This window comes from Cyanistes caeruleus, chromosome Z, assembly GCF_971803275.1.
Source record: "Cyanistes caeruleus chromosome Z, bCyaCae1.hap1.1, whole genome shotgun sequence".
In the NCBI taxonomy this organism is placed as follows: domain Eukaryota; kingdom Metazoa; phylum Chordata; class Aves; order Passeriformes; family Paridae; genus Cyanistes; species Cyanistes caeruleus.
This window is the reverse complement of record NC_141732.1, coordinates 18,206,497-18,231,612: the sequence shown is the minus strand read 5'-3', so window position 1 is coordinate 18,231,612 and position 25,116 is coordinate 18,206,497. Positions and strand designations below refer to the sequence as shown.

Here is a 25,116-nt window from a genome sequence, read left to right as displayed (position 1 = left end):
GTCATAACTGCTTGTAGATGCATTTCTGTAGGCTGCAGTTTTGCAGTCTTCAGGATGTAACTTCCATGTGATGTAATCAAATGCATCCATATTGGAATGACAGCCATGAACATCTAGCCTCAACCAGATAGATAAACAACTTTTTTTTTGTCTTTTTTAATTTGTAATTCACTCAAAGAAATAAAGGAAATTTTCCAGCATTCTGAATTCTCACAGTTTTCCTTCTACGGAATGGCATTATTACTTCAACAGTAGAATAATAATCAGATGAAAAACAAACAAAAAAAAAGAAGCTTCAAAATAAAACTCAAAAGAATTCTCTACATTTTTAATTCAGAAATCAGGGAATTCATGTGAGTGAAATAATATTAAAAATTCTTAAATTTTTAAGAAAAAAAAATCTTAAAAATTCCTTCTGGAAAGAATCTTTCTTTTAATTTTTGCTATCTCTTTTCATGCACGAAAACATAAATAATATTTTAAAAGATATTTTAATGCTTCTCTTTAAATTTTAGAAGGAAGAAAGGCAGTTACAGAAATAAGAAAAAGGGATAAAAGTACTTTCTATGTTGAGGAATTGGACAGTTCTGTTTAGTGGGAAAATTTTTTCAGTTTTAATAAAAATTCCTTAACTAACCAAGATAAAGCATAGTTTTTCCTAGTTTACTAATATTATCACATTTAGTGGATCCATATATTTTATAGCCAAAAAAAAAAAAAAGAAAAGAAAAAAATGATCAAAAATGTCTCCTCGTATCACAAGGGTAAGAATTCTGCTGGATAAAGAGTGGCAGACTTAACACATGAAAAAATTAGGCAACTTTTAAGCAGTTTCTGAATTAATTATAAACTCTTTTTGATTATCTCTTTTCAGTTTTCGAAATTTTCAGTTTTTCTATTCATACTACTTTCAATTTAGCTGATTTTTAAAGTTTAATGCTACTTTTCTATGGCTTAAGTTTTGTGTGACCTTTCACTTTGAGTTATTGTGTTGCATAAGTACAGGAAATGAGAAGTTAATGACTCCCTGTGGATGAACAGAGCTTGTTCCAGTTGCTTGGAATACTAAAATTCTTGTGTGTGGTGTGCTTGACAAAGGATGAATTTTTGGAAGCTGAGTTTGATGTCAAATCTTACACAAATCTTTATTTTAAGCCATCTTCTCTCCTTATCTAGATCATTTTTGTAATATGTAGCAGTCCAGCTGTTTTCAGTGTGTGGTTTTATGTTGGCTACACCTGACAAATCCAGATGAAGAGCTGGTGCAGGCCTGTGTCTTGCAAGACCTCTCACTTCACTGTGCCCAAGAGCAACACCGAGTTCACAGGTTTTGCTTGAGGCCATCAGTAAGACAGGGATGTGAACACACATTCCCCTAATGCCTTTTGGAGATGGCCAACTGTACTGATTGTTCTTTCTGGAGCATCTTTTTATGTGCAGATTACATGAGGAGAAGATAATGTATTACAGAAGTGAATCCCTTTATATAGCTTGTTTCTCTCTGTGAAGTTTTATCAGTGAAAAAGCTGCAGGCAGAAAATACAAGATAGCCCATGATTGATTTTTGAGAAGAGCTTTACACCATTTCCAGAATGCCATCTCAATCTTTGATGGAGAAAATTTTCCTTGGGCAGATGATGTATAGTAGTTTTTGGAGGAGATAATAAATATCCTTTCTTACTAATGCATTCCATTTTATTAGCTAGATCAATATTGCTGTAATTTCTAGCCATTAGCATCTCATTGCTGTATAGTACATAAAAATATTTACATTAACACTGATCAAAATTGCAACAGCATATATTAAAATATGAATGACATATAATCAGAATTTTCTGCTTCTACTGCCTCCAGTTATTTGTGACCCCAGATATGAAGTTCAAGTTTACACGTAATAGCACAATTATGTAAATCTGTAATTCTAACAGTGAATTACAGCTGGTAATGATCAATAATTATATTTATGTATGATGTGAAGTTAATACTGCTACCATAGATTAATGTAAACAACAAAATTATTTCTGCAGTCAACAGCTAACAAATCATCATAAATAAAGAGCACTAAAACAATCTCTTCAGAACTTTAATTCCCCCAGCATACTAAACAGATTTTTATTTCCGATGAACGTAAAACCACTGATTAAAGACAACACGTGTCTACAAAAATTGCACAATGGCTGCATCTGTTAACATAGTTTGATTTTTTCTTTTATTTTTTAAGAATCTTTGAAAACAAATTTGTTTGACACAAATAAAAATCTCTCCAAAGAAATGAGGATAATAATTTTCTTGATAAAGTTCTGGGGGAAAATAAACCCTAAGGAAAAAAGCAGATTAAAAAGAAAACCGTGAGGAACAATCAAACACAGTAGTTCATAACTTTGGGGCTCTTCAGTGTTCTCTCACCTGTAATATTGTTCTTTGCTGGATAGGGCAACAGGGAACTGTATAATGGGGGAGAGCAGTCCTTGGAGTAGCTGAGTTGGCTTGAGTAGGTGGTATCAATGAAGTTTTGGTGTGGTTTGTTCACTATTCTTTCAAGAACATGAAACCACAGACACAGTAAGAACTTATTTTGCCTTTTAAAGTTCCATCTCAACATTTTTCCAGCTTGCCTTGTAGCTGCTAATGTGCAATGTGTGTGAATTTGGACCTTCTCCCAGAGTGTCTTGTCCTGCAAAATGCAAGGTTGCCCAGAGCTTTATGATTTTTTCAGTGTTCCAAATCAGCTTTAATACCTAAAGAAATCAGGCTATTTAGTTAGAAAGGTGATCACACTAATAACCACGATGACTCCCTTACAGAAATGGTAAAACCCAGGGAAAGAAGTGGATGGCTGTAAAATAAAATAAGCTGCACTTACCCTTCGAGTAAGAAGCTTATATGTGCATCAATATATGAAATGGCAACAGTGCAGAAAATCACTCAGTGTTTTGAGAAGTGTTAAAGTTTAATTCTTGAGGAGGAACCGTGTCAGGCCTGAACTCCAGTTCCTATTTCTTCATAAGTGGCATATTTTCAAAACAGCATCATGAAACACAGAGGGTATTACCTCCAAGTATAGAGAAAAATGGAAAAAAATAGGATTAAAAACTCAGAGCAAGGGAAATAATTATCTATCTTTACAAAATGCTAGGAAACATGGTTTTGAATCACAAGCATAGCTTTCTTTGCAGTGCCAATGGGCTGATCCAAAAAGGACCAAAATACTGATTCCATTGAATTTTGTCTTATTCCTTAGGTCTTCTTTTTCTCTGATACATATAATTAATTTTTTAAAGAAATTATCGGTGTTGTAGGGTTTCTGTATAACCTGAATGAGGGTTAGGCTTCTATTAAATATTTCTCTCTCTGCAGAAGAAGTAGATTTTAGGCAAACTCATTTATTTACAGGCTTGGAATAATTGCAACACCATGAGTTCAATAGGAAGACAGTGCTGCAGAGTGTTGAAGGAATTTCATTTGAGTGGTAAGGGTGTGTATTACTTACTAATATTATTTATTGTTTCAATAACCATGTAGGAACAACAAAGGGAACATAAAATTACACTAATTCTTAAAAAAAAGAAATTGCTAATTAATTACAAATTGAAAAATAAAATGGTTTTGTACTACTCTCTTTTTGGCACTTGAATGATGGAAGAAAGCTGCCAAATTTATTACTGGTTTCTGATTGTTCTCAGACAGTGCCCTAAGTAGGTGAAGGTTTGGCTCACGATTTTCAATTTCATTAATTTCATAATTTCTGTGAGATGTTGTAAAAGTGAGAAGATTAAGAACTAAATATTGAGGAGGAGACTAAACACTTTTTGCATTGAAAATTGAACAAAATTGGAAGAGTTGGAATAATTTTGGGTTCACATTTTTTAAAAAAGGTTTGTCTTCCCCTTCACACTTCTTTTCAGCTTGCTTCCCTTCCAGCTGCAGTATTTCCTTGTAAATTATCTTACTGACTAGGAGAACTCTTGATAAATAAATAGCAAAATGTTAAAAAACATTTAGAAGCACAGCAGAGTGGGGAATTTGAACAAACAGGAAACAAAATAAACAACAGACACTCTTAAAACTAAATCAAATCTTTAAACATCATTAAACCTAATCCAGTGACTTCAGAATAAATTTAAAACAGACTTAAAGTTTATAAAGAGGGCAAACCAGAGGATAAATAATAAAAAAAGTAAGAAAAAAGAAACCCTGAGAATTATGTGAGGCAGCTTTAGGGTACTTCAAAAATTACTCAGATGACCCTATTATCAGTCATGTTTTTAAATTCACTTAACATCTTCAGGAAAACCAGGGAAACCCTGTGTTAACCCTGTGGCGATGATTTTATGAAATATATAGTGGACAGCGTTGAGAAGTACTCAGCAGAAAATTTTGCAGAAAATTATTCTGTTGTATGTTCATGGTAATTTCAGTGGAGAAAAGAGATGTATGACATACTAAAACAACAAAGAAGTCTGAGTAATTATGCTCAAAGGTGAAATAATAATCAGACTTCCTCAAAAGATTATTTTTTACGGGTTTAGTACAAGATACTTAGACAGTTTATTTCAAAGTAATGACTGGCTTTGAAACCTTCTCCCAGCCCACATTCAACTTGGAAACTAAAGGAGACTGGGAAAGTATTTCTTTGGGGAGTTTTTCTACCCATAAAATCTTCATAAACATTTTTATCATGTCAATATAATCCATGTCTGTAGCTAATCTCATTAATTTAAAAAATCAGTAATGTTTGACATGCTAATTATGAAAGACCATCCAGATGATTCAGGTGGAATTTAAAGGTGGAGTTTAAAGTAAAAGAGCTGAAGACATTTTTCTTTTACCTAGGTCATCATAAATCAGATTTCTTTCCATACCCTAAAATATACCTTGAAAACATATCTGGATGTTCCATTTCCTGTGGGAATTATTCATTTGCTGGGATGGAACAAGAAGTTTGCATTTATTTAGTGCTCCGCATGTGGTGAAACAAAGATGACTGGATTAGAAAATATGTATATGTTTCAGCATGAAAGCTTTTATCATAGCATCTGAAGCAAATAATTTAAAATACTCCCACTGCTGAGTACAGAACTTTAGAAAACATTCCTCAAAATATGTGACTAGCTCAACCATTAAAAAACAAACATGCATATTAGGACAATGGAAATACCATTTTAATTTAAGCCATGTGTTTAAACATGGCAGTAAAACTACTTGTCATATTTACCATAGCAGAAACTAATGTGGATCATAATACACAGTGTAACTGCATGTTACAGACTTTTTTTTCCATTTCTCTAGCAAATTTGGAAACTGATACAAGAAACCTGTAAAGATGAAGAACTAGTAGTCAAAAGTAACATACTTGAAGACTAGCCAGAGGCAAAGAGAAAAGAGATAGCTTTGGCCTGTTTTGATACTTCAAGCATTGTGGGAGATTTTGCACATTGCTTCTGTGCAAAAGTGTCACATTCTTGAAAGATATCTCACTATCAAATCATTCAAAGCAAAGAACCAGAAATATCCTTCCAATGCCTTACATAAAGACATGTATTGCCAATGTGATTTCAAAACAGTGGTTGTGCTGCAAGTTCTGACCCCTGAAGTGCAATACAAGTGCACATTGGAAACTCTCTGGCAGAATATAACAACCCTCTTAAAACTATCCTTGTGAACAAAAGGATTTCTGATGAGTTGAAGAATGAAATTCAAAGCACTGGAAATCTGTTTATACAAGAGGTCGTTCAAATTTTGTCTGTTTGAGAGATGACTCGGAGTACTCTCTGTCAAATAGAGTAGCACAGTAAAAAAGGATGGATACTCAAGATAATAAGTAAGAAGGATTATTGAGTTTCACTGCAATTGAGTACAGCAAGATGTTGTGGAAAAAGTCATCTAGCCCATTGCTTGTGGGTAAAACAAACAAGACTTCAGTGAAAACTAGTCTGTTTAACTCCAGCAGTAATGGTTTCATTAAGATGACAACAGTTCATAAACTGACACCAGACAAGGTTGCCCTCCCCTCTCCAAACCCAGTGAGCAGGTAGAAGCATAGCAAAGAGACAATCAGAAATCTGATCAGATCTTGGTCAAGGAAATTGCTTCAAAACATGCACAGATGTATGTTCAGTAGCTGTTAGAAGCCATCCTTGAGATCTATTTTAAAATCAGTAAGCCGAGCCAAATTAGCCTGATTGTGACAGAAAAAAATCCCAACTAAGCAACCTGTGAACCAGCAAACCAAAAAAGCACAGAAAACCAACCCAAAATCAATAAACTCTAAGAAGGAGTGAAAACTGCTGGGAAAGGTGCAGAAAGGTGCAGAAACCTCTACTCTGCAGAGAAGCCAAATCCCTGCCATACATAGAGTGATTCAGTGGAGGGAAAATGAGAATACAACCTCTCTCTAACTCCAGCCCTCCATTTACTTGCAGATCTGTGTGAAACCAAGCTGCTGCCTGTGCCGAGGGCTGGTGTGAACTTTCCAAGCCTTCTGTGAGTGGAACAAGGTCAGGAGAGGGCTGGCCAGTCTCTGCAGGTTGGTTGCCTAACAGAAGTTGGTGCTGGCTGCGACTTTTGGTTTTTTGCAGTCCCTCTGAAGAATGAATGACTTCACAGCACAGACCTGTGATGATGTCTTCATTAATTATGCAGAGGAATCAAATATAGCAGCTTTATTTTTGGGAATTACTTGGGAATACTGCTTGATCCATGCTTGCATTAAACCTTTTCTTCCTATGATCAGTACTACCTCCTGCAGCTTCCCAGAGTTACTTACTCTTCTCTCAGGTGATCACCTACAAAGTGGTTACAAATTATTGAAATTCTTCATAAAGGATATGCATTGCATTAACTTGTTATATTTTTATTAGAAGATGTCACCTTTAAGAGGCACATTTTCAATGTGGAGTTAAATTTTTCCCTTTGTCCCACTACAGCAGTGTCTTTTACCTCTTAGTTCAACACTTCACATCTTACCTTTGGCAAACATCACACACTTTGCGTTTGTATTGAAAATACAGAATGCATTGACGGACTGGGGCTAAGGTGTTTGTAGGACTATCTAGGAGAAGATTTGATGAGACATCATGAAAAAAAATCAATCCAGCCTGTATTCACCATCTGAATGAAACTGCCTTTCAAGTATATGCCATGGCTTGCTAACAATTCTATAATAGACTCCAGAAAATATATAGATGATTCACTCAAAACTGTTTTGATGTCAGTCTTAGAAATCCACATTTAACATCTATTATCACTTGTAAAGTACCAATTACTTGCACTGCTAAAATCCTATTTTTATTCTTGTTTGCAGTTACTTGTAAAACAGCACAAGATACCTATGAGATTATTTTAAAATAAAAATTTAAATCCAGAGTAATCTTTCCCAAAACATACACCCTCTGTCCAATTCACATCAATTTCTACAACAGCATCACTTAAAAGCTGTCAATCAAGGAACGACTAGAAATGAAGAAATCAATTGGATAAACTATATATTTGCTGCATCTGTTGAAGACCCACTAAAAAAATAGATATATATTTTTAAGAAACCCTGTAGTGATTACTTTGTTTTGTTTCCTTCAGTTTCCTTAGGCATATCACCTAATCTTGCAATTTCCTGGCACTTCAGAAATCTGGCACTTCTGATGTTTTTTTGTATAGGGAACTGTCAACACTTTATAAGTGAGCTCAGGCTTTAGAAGGGGGGCCTTCAGGGAGGTTGTTTATTTTCCATTTGTTCTAATTCACCCTTAGTGAAAACCTAGAAACCAAGATTTTTCACAGACAGGCTCTGTGAAACACTTTTTTTTTTTTTCCTAGCAATGCCAGAGACTTCTTCCTATCCCATGAGACAAGAAGACAATGCTGTTAGTCAAAACCAAAGCATCAATAAAGTCTGCAACTGTTATTACAATATAGTAACTTAATTTAAATATAAACAAGCAAAACTGTCCCTAACTTGCCTATTTACCTTTCTGCTTTCAGGAGATGTAATTGCATTTCCTAGATGACCATTGCTTTCAGTGTAAACCTACCAGACATATCTTTTTTTCTTACACATCTGTAAATGATCATGTAAAAAGAAGTAAATAAAGCTTAATTTCAAAGTAACTTTGAACAGCCCACAGTCAATTCATATCATAAATCTGTAATTTTACATAGTTAATTAACTTGCAAATTCCTTCCTATCTATCTAGCATACGTCTTCCTTGTTTAGCAAAGAAGCTGAAATAAACATTTTACTCTGCCAGCTGCTGCTGTTGCTTGACTCCTTCCATTTGATAAAGAACCAGTGGTTGATCATCTTACCTTGATCACCAAGAAAAAAAAAAAACTGCCGAAGTCTGAGACCTTACATGATTATTACAATTCAGAAGGTTCAACTTATGATTCAGCTTATGATTGAAATTATGATGTTCTGAAAGAATTCTTTGCACTGAGATCCTTTCCCTCTTACCCAAGTGTTGGAGGTTAAGATTTTTCTTTTTGTTTTTCTTTTTGCTCAGGGAATTTTCTTCTATTTTGTCCCTAAGAAATGGAAATGATGATACTTAAGAGAGACAAAAGATGACAAAAGAATCGGAGAAGGGGGTAGTTTGTTAGCGTCTCTGATCTGGGGGGGCTTTCTCTTGGGAAGGGCAGAGATTTTAGCTGAGGGATGAGGGGCTGGCCTCAGCTCCTTGCTTTCTCTTGTTCTTGGTACTGGAGGTGAGATGATGCTGCTCCTGCTGTGGGGAGAATTCCCTGCCACTGAGGAGTTCCATCCTTTACTGCTTCTCCTGCTGTGAGTGAGGCTTTGCTCAGAAGAGCAGCTGTTGTACTGGTACCTTGCCAACATCCAACCTTACTGAAAAGGACCCTCACTGTTTACTTGGGTGCCTTGGGGGAAAACCCAGGACCACAATCCCCTCCTGCTTCCAATGGGAGCCTTTCCCAGCCGTTTGTGGGTGCCCAGCTGGCACTGCTCAGCTCTGCTGTTTTCTGATGTTACTTTGGGTTTTTTACTACACTTTAATCCAACACCCTATGTCCACCTGTGGCTAAGGCTTTGGAGTTTTCGCTACGCTGCCATTTTGGGGTGCGCTCACCTCTGCTATTCTGGCCTGCTGCTCCGAGTTTCCTGCTACAGCCCATCTGGAGCAGCACTGGGGCTGGCGGGCTGCCGCGAGAAGCGCCTTTTCTCTCTCTTGCGCTGGTGTGCCCACCACCACCGCGTGAGGGAGGGGCAGCTGAGCCCACGGCACAAGGCCCCGGAGGCCGGGGCTGAGGCACCACTGCCAGGCCACCGCGCCTGGCTGGCCGGGAGCCAGCGGCGCCCCTGCTGGCCGTGCCGGGAACTGCAGCGAGGGGAGAGCGCCTGCGGCCGGGAGAAGGCTGGGGCTGTCTCTGGGTTTTGCTGCTGCTGTCATTGTTTGTTTGCCTTGCTATACACACCAGTAAAGAAATGTTATTCCTTTTCCCATATCTTTGCCTGAAAGCCCTATAATTTCAAAGTTATAACAATTTGGAGGGAAGGGGTCACGTTTTCCATTCCAAGGGAGGTTCCCACCTTCCTTGGCAGACTCCTGGTCCTTTAATCCGGACACCAAGCCTGTTCTCCCCATTATTTATCTCCTAAAGAAAATAGTGGGATGAAACCTTGTGGCAACTTAAGTGATTATCAGCTCAGCATTCTTGTCAAATTGAACTGATTATTTCCCATCTTTAGACCAACACCAGGAATTGCATAAATAATAGGAGGACCAAAGAAAACAGGGCGGAAAATGGATTTTGAAAAGTATACCACTTCCATGTATGAACTGCTAAAAGAGTATTTAAAATGGTATGGGCAGAAAATACATTTCTCTTTGTAATTGATTAAAAGATTATATTTCATTCTACTTAACACTTCCCTGCTCCAGAAGAGGTTTGGGTTTCTAGTTTGTATTACAACCCATTATACGAAGAAATAAAATGATTTACTATAAAAGTTGAAAAGTACAAGCTGTTGCAGACCATCTGCTTATCAGTTCAGCACAAATGCAACGTGATAGAAATACACCCTTTGCAAGGAATCTTGCTTTAAGGGGGCTTTCATTCAAGGGTTTTATAAAGTTATGGAAAGGCTACTCCTCCACGACATTAGGAATCCAAAGGTATGTTATGAATGTCATAATTAAAATACAAGCATAAGTTTAATAATGAGAACAATTTGTAAATCAAGTACAGTTCATTTTACCTTTACAAACTGTTGGCAAAAAAAAGGGTATAAAAAAGGATAGAAAGGAGTGGAATAAGAATATCTAATGTATGAAGATGTGTGTGCTCAATGTGTAAATAAGGACAAGCAACTATAATTTCCTCTTACACAGAAAAGAGCTATGACACTTTTAGAGGGGTGAGAAACTCTGTTTCAACAAATGTAAGAAATAACAGAATATAATGGGAGGGAATAAAAGATAAGATATTAAACTGAAATAAGTATTTTAGGTATTTGGTTACAGCCTCTTTTTAAAGCACTTTCCCTCCTACTCTGGAGAAGACAACTACATCACAGAAAATCTGTCAATATTTGTCTACACTTCTAACGCAGTAACATGCATAATTACTCATACCACACAAGGACATGATACTATATATGACCACACAACAATTTAAAGTGTTCTATTAACTTGGAGTGAGGATAAATTTTATTTGTGATCCTATCTCTTTCCTTTCAAGCACTTGGGCTTGTGAGACCACTACTGTGTCAAGCAAAAGGATGAGGTCTGGCACAATACGACAGATTTTTTTCCAACAAACCCATCTTTGATAACAGTGGAGTTGTCAGAAAAACATTAGCAAGTAAATTAACTTTTTGAACATACCCTGGAATACTGGGAGTTAGCTTTCCACACCGAAGTCATGTCTGTGAAGTCTGCAAACCTTCATGTTAATAAGAAGGAAACTCATACCTTCTATCAGAAATCCCTCCAATGCAGAAATTCCCAGCAAAGAACAAAAGCAACTCTGTGTCCTTGGAAACGAGATATTGCTCTGGGTGCAAGTAACTGACATGGGATGTGGGATTGGCAAAACATAAGAGACTGAAATAATTAGGTTTTTTATTAAAATGTGTTTCTTTGATGCTCAGCTGTATAAAGAAGGTATAAATGTTTATATACTATAATTGACTCTTCCTCCTTCCCTCACATGTATATCCACAAGATTCAGAGTCCTTCTTTTTAAAAATATCTTGGCGTAACTGCAATTGTGAAAATTTAACTTTGAGGTCCATAAGACCTAACTTGCCTCTTTCAGTAGGATTTGTCTCAAACCACTTGCAATCAGCTCAGAAAAAACAGTCTTGTGACCAAACTGAGGAAAATGTAATTTCCACCACCTTCCCAACACATTTACACTAAAACTGGTCTTAAAAACGTGCAGACAGACATCAATACAGAAACAGATATTGTAATTATTCATCTTCTTTCAAGCTGTCACTCAATCAAGGCTTTCGGATTTGGGCTCCTTTTCAATTTCAAGCAAGTATTAAAAATGCACAAAATATTTGGAAATAATTTAGCTTTTATTACTGTGGTTTTAATTTATTTCCAACCTTTGACCATATTAATTTCAGATGTTTCCTGTATTTCTACACTTCACATTGTGTTTTATCATTTCTCTTGCTTCTGTACCTCTTATCACTTTCCATCATCCACTTAGCTTCCATTTTTTCCCTATTATTTCCTCTATTTCAAATCATTTCCTAGGATAGCAGCTCTAGACTCTTGGATCTTCCAATTTTTAATTTACCCTCTCAATAAAAAGTAAAGACTTTTTTCCCCCCAGTTTTTGCCTCCTCTCCTGTATGTTACTGCATAAGCAGTATGTATTTTTAATACCATACAGCAAAGAACATCTGCTGAGAGAAAAAGATAATGTAAGATTATATGCAAATAGGAAAGTTTTGACAGGGACAAAGTTAAAGGAACTCATTATGTGGGTGAATCAGAGAGATTTTAAGTTTTTTATTTCCTTCTCATTGTGCTCTGAAATTTTTTTGGGGGGGTGAGTTTCTGCCGCTTTCCCTTATTTGTTGATTTTAAGTGTATTTTCTACCTTTTCTTTTTTTCTTCCCCCACAATAATTCTTATCTCTTTTTTCTGGACTCCAAGCATGTCAGCAAAGAAATCTCAGCACTCCATTCACAAAACTCCAGCTCAGATTGGAAAAAAGAAAAGCTGTCTTTGAAAAAAGCAAACTTAAAATATTACAGAGTGGGTGAGATCTTGTGGAGGCAAGCTGAACTTACAATTAGCAATAGCATGGGTAAAATAACCAGGAAAGAAATGCTAACTTTTTCATAAATGTATTTAAATGTGGGTAGGTTTTGTTGGTGTGTGGCTTTTTGAGTGTCGGTGTTTTTTTTGTTTTGTTTCTTTGTTGGCATTTTTTTTTTTTTTTTTTCTGCTTTACCCTTAGGTAAATTAAGAATGACAGAAATTAAAAATCGACTGCCCTGACATAATCTCAGATAACAATTTGTATTTTATGAATATCCAACCTAAAATAATCTTCAATTTTTATAGTTTACCAAACATTAATGGCAATATTGAACAATTTTAATGGACAAAAATGGACAAAATTATTAAATTTTTCTCTAGGAGAGAAGTTGAATTTTCATGAATGTAGGCGATTGCATGAAGTTTATTTTGCGTACACAATAATAACTCGCCAACAATAATCTCATAAGATTATTCTAGAATTTGAAAGTTCAAATAAACTGAAATTTCAAAGCCCTTTAATCCACTATTTGAACTATTCTGTCGAATCAATCCTACAAGTAAAACTTGTATCTAATTCACACCAGGTGTCTTTCTCAAAGAGATAATTGACTTATTTCTATGATGCTTTTTGGGCGCAGTTACTGAACTTCTGAACAAAATTTCATTGACAGATTTTTATTGAAGAAATTGTTACTTTAACTGACAAAAATCCGAATATTCATGCTTAGTAGTAATGTTCTGTCTCTAGCTCACCTAATTATATGGGGGTACTTCCATAAGTGTGGAATATAGAAATCACACATTTTAAAATTTCAGTACAAAAGTCTGTCTTTATCTGGTAACTGAAAAGGTTGCCTCTGGGTGCAACTTAGTGTATAAGTTTTATACCCAGTGTTCAATTTTTTAAAAATTTTGATGTTCAAAAATAGAAACCGCCTAAAACATGCGAGACACTCAAACCTAATATATAATTATGTATAAGATATTAAGAAAACAACTCTAACCCAAATTTCAAATGTTATTTTCCAATTATTTTTGAATTTTGCAGCTGAATTGAACAAATGAGTTTTGAAAATGGTTTTATATGAGCTGACATCAATTGACATTAAAATAACTTAATTTAATTAACTTAAATTAACTTAATTACTTTAATTAATTAACATTGTCAGGGGTCCACAATTTGTGCTGTGTATGGGTTAAAATTTTATTTTTTAGCTAATAAAATATCTGAAGCACCTGTCTTGCCAAAAGCTGTTACCAAATGCTTCATTCCTGTGGGACACTTGTGCAGGTATAGTGGAGGTATGTAAATGGCAACAGAATAAAGGCAGCATCCACTTAATTTCCTTTGCAAACCTAATTCTGTTGTCTTCACCAGAGTTAACTTCTGAGAAACAGTGGGATTATTGAAAAATCAAGCAGGAACTAAAAGCCTGAGAAAAAACTCAGCCATGCCAGAACTGGGGCAAGATTATATTATAACGACCAACTGTTGTGGTTTTAAAGCAGTAACTAAAAAATTACTAGAAAACTTACTTATTTCTTGCTGTGAGATATGGATTAGAAAAAGAGCGAAACAGGGTTAAAACTTAAAAGGAATAAAGTTTATTAACAAAACTACAAGAATAAGAACACCAGAATAAACCTCCGGGAAAACCTTTTTATCCCCCACTACCCACAATTCTCTTGTTCACATGACAACATAGAGACAAAAAACTTTGGAACTTTGGTGTTTAAAACAGTCTTAATTCCTGCTAGAGTCTTTTCATCAGTCTTTGTAGAGAAACAGAAGTCTTCTTCTGCTAATCTATGGAGTTTCTCATAAGAAAACTATTTCTGTTGCAGCTTTCTATTTTTCTGATGCCAGCTGCCCAGAAACCCTGTCATCAGTTCACTCCTCCCATTGCACATCACTCTGAGGTGTGTTATGGGTCAATGAGTCTAGGGATGTTATTTTTAAGGATGAGTTATTCAAAGGCAAAAGTTCTCTTCATCTGTCTCTGTGAGCTTCTCTGGAAACAGTTTTCTCATTGCTTCTCAAGGCCTCAAATCTTCCACTATTACTTCGCCTCTCTCTGTTCCAGTACCTCACTGTATCACTATTACTCCACCTTTTGCTCAAAATCCACACTTTGACACTCTATTCCTCCCTATATACTTTGTCATGAATTAAAGGAGTTTTTTCAGAACACTACTGCCCATCTCCATAGCTTTAACAGAAAAATATTTCAGCTTATAAAGCATCTCCTTATTCTCTCTTCCCCATCTAAAACTTAACTCTTTTCTTCACTGTCTTTGATAGTTTTATGATGTGTTTTTCATGTTGATTCTCTCTCTCTCTCTGTCTGGGAAAAAAGGAGTAATCTGTGCATTTTATCTAGGTAATAAAAGAATTAAAGTCTTGGAAAGCTGCAGATGTTCATGGTGTAAGGTTTCAGTCCAGCAGCAGAAACTGCAAACCAAGCCAGGCCGGCTCCTCTGCAGCCTTGTCCGGCCTGGAGCGGGGGAGGAGGCCAAGACGAGCCCGTTACCTCGTCAGAAGCCAGAAACCAAAGAGAGCAAGAGAGCCCTGGCTTTACATCTTAGGTGGTGTTCATAAGTTGTTTTCACTTTTCAATGGTCAAAACTGCTGTCTTAGAAATGACTGATAATTGGTCAGGAGAAAAGACTCCCATCAGCCACCAGCAGCTTCAACTTCCTTAGCTCCCAAAGCTATCTTAAAATTAAAGTCACCCCATGACACCAACTCACTATTTGAGCATAATGGCCTCTTCTTTTTTACATCAGTTTTCTTTTCCAGTTTTGTGTCTTGAGGAAGTGAAACTGCAAGGAATAATTTCTAATAATTTTAAAATCAACCTGTTAGACCAAGTTGGTGGGCTTACCCTCTAAGATTTTTTTTTTTATTAAAAAACAAAACAAAAAAAACCTAAATAGGATTAACTGAAAGGGTGAAGATAGGAACTTCAAAAATGAAAAAAAAAAAAAAGTTCTTGAATGATAAAACTACTTTTTCACATTTCACAAGTCGTATCTTGTGTGCTTCCAAAAAATCCTTCATATAGCGTATGCATAGCATATGTGATGGGCAAATTCTTATATTTTGCAAGCAAAAAGGTTATATGAAAAATTTAGGCCCAAAATTATTTTGAAAAGGCTGCAAAGATTAAAGATCATTTCACCTACACAGCTGCCATCTCATTTAAATTTGCATCCAATCTTCAGTAATTGTCACACATGCACACACACACACACACACACACTCTGTAGCTATGCCCTATATTATATTAAAAAAAAGATCCCGTATAAATGACATCTCTTATGCACTTCTGTGAGAAGCAACAGAACTAAAGAAAAGGATCCAATGGGGTGCATTGTTCCAGATTTCAGAGTGGGTATTAAATACTGGCAAATATTCTTCTTCCCAAGAGGAAGAAAAAGTCAAATTAATTCAGTTTTGAACATTTATTTGAGAAAAGATTATAGATTTCTGTACTCAGATATTAACCCACTTTTGCTATTCATAAGATGACCTTCAATTGAACTGTGAAAAGTAAATGGCAGGAATGTTTCCTGAAAAAGTTTAGTGAGGATGTAAGAGATTAATGAACATATTTGTGTTGGACTCTCTCTCCTGTATAGCATATTCAGAGTGATAGAATCACATTATTTATTGTATTTTTTTCAGATCATTTGCAATGTTAATTTATATGAGTTTGATATCGCTTTTGTCTTCTAGTTGTGTGTTATTCTGAGAAATCCCTGGGGAAGGAAAGGATTTATATGCTTTGTGTACACATTCTGCAGACTAAGCACTCTGGCATAATTATTTTTGGCACTCACTAACTGATTAAAACATCCAATTTAACTCATGATCAGTAAGATTAAACCTTTTTAATATACCTCAAAAGTAAATTATCATTTGCTACTCAAACATCCCTTTCTGCACATGTCCCTAATAAAGCTGTTCTTTTATTTTGTTAATGTACCTTTTAACAGGGATTCCCTTTTATTTCTTCCTCTGGGCAAAACTGCCTTTTCTTTTTAAGAGAGGTAGGAAAAAAGATGAGCTGGAAGCTGACTATGCTTCTACGTGTCTTTCTAATGTCATACCACTTATAAGTTACCTCTTTCCTGTGTGTGTGTTTTGTACAGACTCAGCTGTTAAAGAAAACACATCCTTGCTTTGTGTTTACTTGATGTACAGACAGATGTACAAACAGACAGCAGTTAGGAGGAAATAATATTTTGAAAAATAATTTGCATGACTCAGAAGAATATTGTGCAGGCTCTTATTTCATTTTGCAATAGTTTTTTTTAGGATAAGTTACATTTTAATTTTGCAAGAAAGCCATTTGAAAGCATTTCCTAACAAAGCCTTAGCACTGAAACTTGGAGGAAAGAAAAATAGTCTCTCCAAGAGAATGAACACCCTCTTCATCCCTATATGAAGCTGGAAACTATTTTTGTGAAGCCCAAAATGGCATGAGTACCCAGAAAGCTATTGCTGGAAATAAAATTTGCTCTTTGATGCACACAAAGAGTGTTCTCTACTTACCTAGGACCAATATGGAAATCTAAGACAGCCACAGGACAGCCATCATAAACATAAGGCTAAGGGGTTAGAGTAAGTTTTTCAGAGTGTTAGTCACCTAAATTTCATTCCATTAGTTCAGAATGTTGTATCTGAGATTAAAGAGGCCTTGTTTTAGAAAAACTGGGTCAACTTGACTTTCTTATGTGATGCCACTTACATGATCCCATCAGTCCAAGCTTTTATCACCAATACAGTTCTCTGAAAGAATTTCATCTGCCCTGCAGGAAACATGCGTTTGTGATCAGCCCTCTTAATGTTTCAAAATAGATGCAAAAGTTGGGAGACAATTCAGAATGTGTTCAATGTGAAATAAGCCAATGTGAAGTCAAACACCAAACACCGACATTCAGAACCAGTTTCCCTTATTTGTCTTTACATACAGAAAAGGGTTGTCATAGAAGCAAGCTAATATCAGAGTTTAGAAGCTTGAAAAAATAACTCTTTCTGTCTAATAAAACCAAAAGAAACAGCTTCTGAGAAGGCAGCTCCAGGCAGCTCTCCATGCCCAGCCAAGTTCATTAGCAGGCTGCACTCTCGGCAGTGATGCAATATGCCATTACCCTCTGCTTTAGCTGATTTATTTTACGCACAGAAAGAAAAGTCAAGATTGGACACAGAAGGAAACAATTGTTTTTGGCCTGTTGTGGTGGAGTTTACATGTAGAGGTGCCTTCTAGTCTAGTTGCTGAAGGGGAAACACGTACAAATATCTATGCCTTGGCTGTTAGGGTCTGATTATAAGCACTGTGCTAGAGAATTCATGGATTATTCATGTGTAATTACAGATAGCTATTGTGCTCTTTTAAATCATCCCTATAGCCCATTATGGCCCATAACAACTGAAATAGCAATTGTCATAGTAAGGTTTGGGCTCTGTCATAGAGTGTAGGCTCTAATCAATAATGATGAATGGTAAAATTTAGCATCAAGCCGGAGAAAGTCTAGTTGCCTCTTGCCATAAATCTGTGCAAATATCAAGTTGTGCAGCTGCTGTATCTGGAAATCTAAAAGGCAACACTCTCCCTCCACCCCCTACGCATGCACCTCTATAAAAGTTGAAAAAGGAGAAATGTGCAATATGTCCATTCTAATAATCCACATGCTGTTAAAACACTTTTCTATTTATTCAAAGCAGGGTGAACCCTAGGTTGTTTTCAAGGTCAATTCCAGGTGAAAGGGGGGTCATCTGGAGGCCACCTCGACTCCCATACAGGTCAATAACGTCTCCTCACTGCCCCAGAAGACAAGCTGCTCACACCCAATCAATCCACAAACGCTCCTGCACACCCAGTGTAATGAACAGTGAATAAATGTAGCCTATCATCACAAAACATGCTTTTTAAGTACCTTCCCTTTTCATGTAAAACCTCTAGCTGTCAAATTCTACATTCACTCATCCAGCAGTGAGTAGCAAAAGTGAGAAATCAGGCTCTCATTGGGGTTGGTAAAAGGTCATTGCTGACAGACACGGAGGTTAAACTGCCGAGTTAAAATACTGTTCATTACCCACTGCAGCTTTTTGCTAACTACACTTCTTTGTGTTACAGTCAAGCAGTACATCAATATGCCCCTCCTCCTAATTCATTAACAATTGTTGAATTGTACAGGAGGGGGAAAAAGAAGGATTGATCTTTTATACCTTTTTTAAAAATCTCTTTTCTGAGTCAAATACTTTTACGTCTTTATCCACTCAGTGTTAAATACTCTGCTTACAGGCTGTGCTGTCTTCTTGAACGGTTATCATTATAGGTACAATTCCTGAAGGAAGAGACGGCCAGTTCATATGAAAAACCAAAGGTCTGGGGCTGCTCAAGCAATGGTTTCTTTTCTCTTACCCTTTTTGTTAAATGCCCTTAGATTAGTGACATCTGTATAATGACAAACTTGAAATTTTGTGTTGCAAATGTGTCATATTAAAAGAGGTTTGAATAAAAAAAGTGCTTCTCCTCCATATGAGGCAAAATTGGTTCATGTAAGAGACATAACATACTAAATTCATATTTAGCTGAAAAAAAAATACCTGTGTCCTGTTCATGCTGAGTGGGTTAGATCTTCGTCAAATGCTATCCTTGGTGTAGATCTCAAGACACTCTCTAATTTAATATTTTATTAAGAAATTATTAATATATGCATTTTTCCATGATTAAAAAAAATTAATATGTCCAAAAGAACCATTTAGAGCACCAAGGAATCATTCGAGCACAAATGGAAACAACAGTGAAGATTTCATTTGTACTGAAGGCAATGATTTGGTGGCAATTCTTAACAGTAAGGACCAATTTCCCAAAATGATATTCCATTCTTTGATTAATTAATAAGTAGATGTGATTCCCTTTATTGAAATGTGAAAATTTTGTATTGAGAAATAACCATCTTATAAAAAATATTCTCATAGAGCAATAGAAAAATTATCTCTTATTGTGAATAAAGTAAACGTTTATTTACTTGCACATTGTAACAATAGTTTTGATTCAACAAATTACCATTATCTATTTAAATTTCTAAAAAAATGCAGTCAGAGATATCTGCAGGAAAATATATCTTTTTTCTTTCTCTATGCTTTTTCTCTCAGTGGGACTGAAAATAAAATGTTATGACTTAAATCACAAGAGGCTAACATCATTTTTAGCAACAAGGGCTGCATAATTTCAAGCCTGTGAGTGAGTGGCTGACTTTAACTAAAATGTTTCAGTTCTGTGCGTATATAGGTACATAAATAATTCAGAATTAATCCCTGCAGAGGGGACAATGGGAATCGTAAATTATCCATGTGCCGTCCTCAGCGTTAGAGGCAATGAACCTATAGTAACAAACTATGAGTGTTACTCATTACATACATTTCACAGACACCTTAACCTTTTGAATATTAATTTCCCTCTGCAGCTTGTAGCTAGGTGGCATAATTTCCTTTCCTTTCCTTTCCTTTCCTTTCCTTTCCTTTCCTTTCCTTTCCTTTCCTTTCCTTTCCTTTCCTTTCCTTTCCTTTCCTTTCCTTTCCTTTCCTTTCCTTTCCTTTCCTTTCCTTTCCTTTCCTTTCCTTTCCTTTCCTTTCCTTTCCTTTCCTTTGCTTTCCTTCCCTTCCCTTCCCTTCCCTTCCCTTCCCTTCCCTTCCCTTCCCTTCCCTTCCCTTCCCTTCCCTTCCCTTCCCTTCCCTTCCCTTCCCTTCCCTTCCCTTCCCTTCCCTTCCCTTCCCTTCCCTTCCCTTCCCTTCCCTTCCCTTCCCTTCCCTTCCCTTCCCTTCCCTTCCCTTCCCTTCCCTTCCCTTCCCTTCCCTTCCCTTCCCTTCCCTTCCCTTCCCTTCCCTTCCCTTCCCTTCCCTTCCCTTCCCTTCCCTTCCCTTCCCTTCCCTTCCCTTCCCTTCCCTGCCCTTCCCTTCCCTTCCCTTCCCTTCCCTGCCCTTCCCTTCCCTGCCCTGCCCTGCCCTGCCCTGCCCTTCCCTGCCCTGCCCTTCCCTGCCCTGCCCTGCCCTGCCCTGCCCTTCCCTGCCCTGCCCTGCCCTGCCCTGCCCTGCCCTGCCCTGCCCTGCCCTGCCCTGCCCCTTCCCCTACCCCTTCCCCTACCCCTTCCCCTACCCCTTCCCCCAACCCCTCCCCCTCTCCCTCCCCCTTCCCCTCCCTCTCCCCTCTGCTCCCCTCCCATCCCCATTCCCCCCATTCCCCATTCCCCATTTCCCCTTCCCCTTCCTCCTTCCTCCTTCCACTTCCCCTTCCCCTTCCTCCTTTCCCCCTCTCCCTCCCTGTCTCACATTTCTTGAGCAACGTATCTTTTAAGCCATTGGGAGGCTTTGTGATTACTGAAGGAATATTGATTCTCTTTCCAACTAAATATCTACCAAGATGCATTTTTTTTGAAAGCTAGATTGTTGTTTTTGGCTAAATTACATGCAGCCCTTCATGTACTCAGAGATTAGGTATGTGTAGAATAACTGGCCTATTTGATTGAAACTGACACATGTAAATCCTGAGTCATGGCTACTTTTAAACACCAGGGGTATTTTGGAGCCCTTACCATGAAATGCCACAATCGTTTCATGATATCTAAGGTTTCCCATCAGAAAGGTGGAAAGCCAAAATCAAAATCAATCAAAATTCAAGAGATATCGCATTAATATAGCTTTCAACCTAACATTTTTTCTCTGCGAGGATGTTTTGGTTTTGTTTTGTTTGGTTATTTTTTTTGCTCCAAATATGGCATATAAGAATATTTTTCCCCCTTAAAACAGATTTTAGAAGAAGATATTAAGTAACTCACCACAAAAAACTGCACCTCACTTAGAGTCAGGAAACAAATTATACAGACACTTGCACATTTTATGTTTAGCTGAAATTATAACATGGCTCTTCTGTAAATCCTAACTTTTCTTAGGAAACTACTGGGGCTTTTCGTAAGAGGGTTTAGAGGATCAATATCCATTTGGTAAGCTCATGATGCTATTTCTGTTAAAAAGTGGAACAGAACAATACTGTCAGGAAGCTAATCCCCTGATTTCAAGGGGACTTTATTCACGTGAATGAGAGCTTTGAGTTCAGGTTAAGGTCTGTTTGATGAATATTATGTGTTTCTTACTGTCTATGTATATTATATATCTTTCTGTAAACTTCTACAGCTGCTCTGACAGAAACAGAAATGCTGGGCTAAGCAGATGTTTGGTTAAACACAATAAAAGGTAATATTTTTATTTTTTTTTGCAGGTGCTTCCAGAGAAATTATTTGCTGTAAGTTAAAGACATCCCATGTGTGCTGGTTTTGTATGGGGTAGAGTTATTTGTCTTCATAGTACTAGTGTTAAGCTATGTTTTTGACTTCTCCTGAACATAGAATTAATAATATAGAGATATTTGTTATTGCTGAGCAGAGCTTACACAGAGCCAAGGCCTTTTCTGCTGTTCCCACTGCCACACTGGCCAGGAAGGTAGGGGTGCAGGGGATGTTACAGGGAGACACAGCTGGGACATGTGGCGCAAACCAAAGTGGGATATTCCAGGCCATATGACATCATGGTCAGAATGTAAAGCTGGGGGAAGAAAGAGGTCATTTGGAGTGGTGGCATTTGTCTTCCCAAGTGTCCATTCTACTTGATGGGGCCCCACTCTCCTGGAGATGGCTGAACATCTGCCTGCCATTGGAAGCAGTGAATTAATTCCCAGCTTTGCTTTTTTTGTGGTTGTGGCTTTTGCTTTCCCTGTTAAATTGACTTCATCTCAACCTATTCGTTTTCTAGCTGCTACCTTTGCCATTGCCTCCCTGATCCTGATGGTGTGGGAGTGGGTGAGTGGCTGCATAGGGCTTGGCTGCTGGCTGGGCTTAAGCTACCATATACATGTAATCAGAAATTCCAGCACACAAGAGTATTTTTGTGCTTAGCAAGGAAGATAACTTTAAGCTGATTTAGCTTTTTAAATTTTTTGCGCACAAACAATTCAGATGCCAAGTTTCTACATGATGGCAAAACACAAATTAAAGTGGTGTCTTGTCAACTAGTGAAATTCCAGTGTAATACCAGTTTATTGCATTTATTGGAATGCAAACTTTTTTTTCTCTACTGTGTTCAGAAAACTATGTCAGAGAATACACTGAATCAGAAATCATGCTAACCCAAAAATTACATACATTTTCAGCCAGAAAATATGAGTATAAAGTATTAAAAAAACCAAGGTTTTGTGGCTATTCTAAGAAGAAATGAAGAAAAAATATGTGTAGAATTTATGTAAAATGAAATTGCGATAATTGCATGCTAAAAAATAAATCATGTTAACCCACTTGACTGAGACTTAGATGGTTTCTCTTCCTAGACAAAGAACCCTCATAAACCACAGCCCAATTATTTAATTTCCCTTACTAATTATGGAAAGTACTCATTTCTTGGCCTCAAGCACTAGATGATGTATCTCTGAAGGGCAATGCAAGATTTATCATAATCTGTGACTCTCTTTATTTAATGAGAATAAAAATAAATACTTCAGTCTAGGTTGAATTTGACTGGTACATTCTTTTATATTAAATATTACATAGCATTTTTCTTATGTGAGGTAGTTGCAAAGATCAGGGTATTAATAAAATGAAACAAAGTCCAAGTACAGGTAAAGAACAAATTTTTCACTAGCTCCAACAATGATTTTCTACTTCCCACCATGACCTGGTTTAATCACAACATGGAGATGTTATCTGCCATGATCCATTTAAAGAAAGCATTTAAACACAATTCCATTTAATTTCAGATCACCTTGTAAATGTTTGTAGTTCATCTGTTTTCATGCTCATTCAATTGATATCCTGAACTAGTTGGTGGGAGGTGCCTAAAAGGAGATGGACAATCAAGGAAGAGCTAAAGAACTAACCTGGCACACATAAGGTATACAAGATTCTGCAGTGTCCAATATTTACGCTTAAGGTTATTTTCCTCCTTGAAAAAAAATAAAATCAATACAAAAATTTCTCTCTAATAGTAGAAGAAGTAGGTCTTGGAAGATGTTCTTCTATGTCTACATCTTACTTTGAGCAACATGTGAGAGGTGGGATTCACCTGCTAGCACATATTTCTGCACCAGGGCTATTTGCACTTGTGACTTCACAATCACCAGAGAAAATAATTACTGTGGCACAACTGACAATCTCAAATCACAAATCTAAACTGTACTAATTGAGTAATGTCCTAAATGTGCCTGATCACTTAATTTCTTTCCACTGCTGTAAAAGGAGCTGGGACACAGCTGTCTGGAGCTGTAGACAGGAGAAGCTATATGGGACAAATCCCACACAAACTATCCCAGTCCAGCCCAAAGTATTTACTTGTAGCAAATAGTATTACTCTCTTTCAGCATCAAATGTGAACAGGTAAAAATAATGGGAAATGGCTTAGTATAAAATCTCTTATTTGTTGTGTAAAAATAGTGACCCAGTCCAAAAAAAAACCCTGGACTGACAGTCTGTAAATTTTTTTCGTATATTTTACCAGACAGTTGGCAAGCTCTTTTAATAGCACTTACCTCAAACTGTTTTTCTACGGTGCTTTAATCAACTGTTCATTCTGCTGTCATAAATTTTTCTACCTAGGTTTTGTCCTACTGTATAGGAAGTTGAGAGGATTGTCTGGGGTTTATATTACAACAGTGCACTTAAAAACTATTATCATAAATGTAGCCGCATTTTTTCTGAAGTGCTTTCTCCTCTGCTCAGATATAAATGTAGTTATAGTGACTTTTTAAAAAATAAACAAAACTGATTTATATTCCATCAACAACATAGACTTTCCAAGGAAATTTCTAATTATTATCAGCCTTTTCTGTGAAGAAGCCATGGACAATATTTGAGCCTATGCCTGGAATAATCTGATCTGATCATTCACCTGTCAAATATTAGTCTGTATTTGCCCTAGTTTCTAGAAAACATTGGAAAAATATGTCAAACTACAAATCGGATGAATGGTAGGACTGTTGATAAAGGGAGTGGTTTGGGAGTTTGTACCTCATGTATAGAGGTATCTCAATATTATCTGAGGAAAAGAATGGTGGAGAAATTTCAAAAAGTTAATCTTGAAACATGTGACTCCAGGAAAACAAGAATAAATGAACAAAATCTGTACAAGAAGAAGCAGTGTATGATAAAGATCATCAACAGCTGTTGAAAGGACATGAAAGAATAGCCTGAGATGCCCAGTCTTGAACACACATTTGAGAAATGGTTTAAATGAAAACAAGCATATATTGTTAAAAAAAAAATAAAAAATAAAAAGGGTTAAAACAAAGGGAGGACTAACATCAGAAAAAAATTATTAAAATAGAGGATATCCTGTTCAATGGGTGTGATGGACATAATAGATCAGAGAATAAAATAAACTATCCTGAAATGAAGTTATATGATGCCTCTGCTTCTCATTTTAGTTTGCTTGAGCACAATCAATGTCATTTCTAAAAGCAAACAACGATAAACAAATTACTATTTCCTTACTAAAACAAATTCAAGTCTTAACACAAACAAAGGTAATATTAAACATCTGATATCAAAAATATCAGATGATAACTATCTGTCCTAGCAGTAGCATGTCCAGTAGGAACATGAAATCAGGTGGGAAAGAGAACAGGAGGGAAGGGGAAGAGATCTCAGTATCTCCTCATGTATAACAGTGTGTTTTTTCTATAGCAAAGAAAACTGATCAATAAATAGAAATGTGATATTTAGGTTTCCGTGGAAAAATATTATTAATTACTTGTAGGTCTATAACTTAACATTATGATTTTTTTGAGAAAAAGAAAGGTTAGGATAACACCAGCCACGACTATTG

General features: G+C 36.6%; 1 long non-coding RNA gene across 5 annotated transcripts; it reads right to left on the bottom strand.

Annotated features, from left to right (window-relative positions):
- Window positions 1-450: 450 nt before the first annotated feature.
- Window positions 451-9,294, bottom strand: LOC111941834 (uncharacterized). 5 transcript variants are annotated; one of them, XR_015280553.1, is made up of 6 exons: window positions 9,081-9,282; window positions 8,450-8,520; window positions 7,964-8,053; window positions 6,967-7,051; window positions 2,864-3,052; window positions 451-2,674 (listed from the first exon to the last, which is right to left on the bottom strand). It is a non-coding gene; the product is annotated as an uncharacterized LOC111941834 (long non-coding RNA). The 5 variants fall into 5 exon arrangements; XR_015280551.1 differs by lacking the exon at window positions 6,967-7,051; XR_015280554.1 differs by lacking the exons at window positions 6,967-7,051; window positions 8,450-8,520 and having other exon boundaries at window positions 451-2,317; window positions 2,407-2,674.
- Window positions 9,295-25,116: the final 15,822 nt, after the last annotated feature.